The sequence below is a fragment of the Muntiacus reevesi genome, chromosome 2 (assembly GCF_963930625.1).
Source record: "Muntiacus reevesi chromosome 2, mMunRee1.1, whole genome shotgun sequence".
Classification (NCBI taxonomy): domain Eukaryota; kingdom Metazoa; phylum Chordata; class Mammalia; order Artiodactyla; family Cervidae; genus Muntiacus; species Muntiacus reevesi.
Window position 1 is genome coordinate 126,221,864 of NC_089250.1, and position 3,117 is coordinate 126,224,980.

Sequence of the window (3,117 nt, forward strand, 5' to 3'; positions counted from 1 at the left end):
AGAATTAAATTATTAATGATTTGCATTAGTGCATTGAGGGCAGGAGGAGAAGGGAGCGACAGAAGATGAGATGGTTGGAAGGTATCACCAACTCAATGGACATAACTTTGAGCAAATTCCAGGAGATAGTGAAGGACAGGGAAGTCTGGCATGCTGCAATCCATGGGGTCACAAAGAGTAGGACATGACTGAGCCACTTAACAGCAGGTGTTTAGAATACTGCCTGATGTTTAAAAAGTATTATATGTTTTGTTCTTATTGTAATGATCATCATTCTCATTATTGCTAGGCTGTTGTTAAAATTCTTATTTATGATAAAAACTTTCAGTGTGCATAGAACCCATTTATGTAACTATAGAAGAAGCAGATTCTCAATCTCAGAAAGATTTAGATGGACTATTTAACAAATTTTGTTGCAAAATATGTAATCTAGGGTGGATATGATCAAGCATTGTAATAAAAGAATACATATTTTATTTTAAATTTAAAATAATACAACTCAAAATTACCTAAGTCTGATATTAGGAAAATGACATTTGCTAACTGATGTTATTATACTATCTTCAGCAGTAAGAACCTTAACGTGGAAATAATTACAGATTGGATTTTTAAGAGGCCTACAAAATGACACTTGTTTTAGCCACCACTAGTGTAGTTAACCACCAGTGTATTGATACAAAATGTGAGGTTTTTCTCCTGCATATTAAAGTGAGTTTGGAATGTGCCAAAACCACAACAGTAACAGAACTTGATTATTCACTGAAAGTTGATTGGATTTTCCACTGTTGAGACCTACTTGATATGACATTTGAAGTCATGTAGTTACTAAAAACATGAATCTAGTAGTAATGTGAAATGATGCAAATATAGTAATTTTTTTTTAGAAGGGTAATTATTTGAAATAAACAATAAGTCTGAGGGAAATTATTTTAAATATAATACCACTAAAATCACTTTGATTTGGCATATTAGTAAGGTTATTTCTCTTAGAAAGTGAAAACATTTATGTATTGATCCTTTAGATACATCTGTTCATTCTGTGGAATATTTTTAAGCTTTTCTTTTGTCATTGTTAAATGTTGATTTCTTTCTGCTATACTTAATGCAGGATTCTAATTATAAAAATGCTTGAAGTCTGGTTTTCAAAATTATAGTAAATAATAGCACCATTTTCATTGGCAGAAGAAAACTAGTGCACATTTCTGTGAGTCAAGGACTGAAAAAATACATTATAATTATATATGTCTTCATGTGGGTGTTTATCCAAAATACACATTCACAGAAAAATTGAAAATGCTTTTGTATGTCTTAATATCTAGCAGTGTTGTATGACATAAATTTAGGATGAACAAAGGGAAACATCCATCATATATAACACAGAACAAACAGCACTGACAGGCTTTGAAGTATAGTGAAGTAGGGAGAATCAAATTTTGCTGAGACATGATTCCACAAAGAGCACTGCTTATCAATTTTGCCATATTTGGACACTAGACTCCATGGTGTTATGATCCTGTCATCTATGTATGACGGTACTTGAAATAGTTCCTTAATGTGCACGTGAGAATATATGAAAATAACTTATGGAGAGCACTATGATAATATATTATTTAAAACATGACCTTTTTTTATACTGACTCATCAAGGAGATGTAGTAAATTCTGGCATCAGTCTTCAGTTCATCCTCACCAACAATTTCAGGATCAACTTTAACCTATATGACTGAGAAAATAGTTCTGATCTAAACTGGGTTGGTTATCTTTCTCTCATGGACTGTATTTTCTCATTGCTGTATTCAATGCCATCTTATCTTAGACATCAGATTCTTTTTTCAAGGTTCTAATTAGAGGCAGACTGGGTACATGCAGACATTGAGCATTTGTCATAATTCAGAGGACAAATATAAGAATTTTCATACAGAGCCTTTTAAAATTGATTTCCAAGGAATAATGTTTTTCCTTTCAATAGATATTTCAAAATACTGGTAGCCTGCTTCTATACTGACCTCAAGAATGCTTTCATGAAGCTTAATTCTTTGTCCATGAGCCATCTCTCTGTTCTGTTGGCATATGGATTTGCCTGTCTTGATCTCAGCATCTTCTACACATTGGAGCCATGAAACTCCTGTTTAAAAACATTTTGGTGAAAAAAAAATCCCTTTTGCTTGAAGACAACATTGACAGGGTTTGGTCAGAAATACCATAATTTATCCATTCAAATCAATACTGTAGACTGTGCATTTACTGAAGTCTATAAAATAAAAGTTTCATTTATGAAACATTTACTCCCAACACTTGACTGCAAAGGTCATTGTAGAACATAAGTTAAGATAACCAAAAAAGGAATTTAGAATTTTCATATCTTTATCCACATCAAGGAGTTTACAGGGGAATGTATAAGTTTAGTGACTTCAACTTTAACTTGACAAAAATCAAACTAGAAACTAGGAAAGAAAATGGGCTTATTTTACTTAGAGGTAGCAGTAGGGGACCAGCAGACCATTTGAATTGTATCAGCATATGTAAGACTATGATTATATTTGCATGTGAAATATAACTGAGGACATCCATAGTTTTATGAATATTTTAAAGGGGTCTGCTACTAAGGAATGTTTAAGAACCATTCTGGTAATTCTGTGTGTCCAGTAAAATAGAGAAAGAATGTTCAGAGAAATAGTCACTCTGAAATTATATGTAGGTTGTATAATGAAATCAAAATACAGTTTATGTACATTATAAAAGAAATTCATATGCTTACACATATACAAACAAATATCTAGCATCTGTTAAATATCCCACTGACTTTTAAAATTCCAACTAACAGACATTAAATTTTCACCAGGTCAGTAAAAAGTGTACTTTTATTTCCAATAACTGAAAAAGAATCCTACACTTTCTTGATTGGCCTGAAATCCCTTTATGTTCTGGTTATAATATCTCAAGGTTTAGGAAAATCAATCATTCTAAGCCTCATTTTACATTTCTATTAAAAGGAAAAAAATAAATAACAAATAACTATATAATACAATTAGAAGGATTATATGAATAAATGCATGTAAAGCTGTATTTAGAACTTGCTAAAGTCACTATAAATATTAGCTATTATTATTGTAAATGA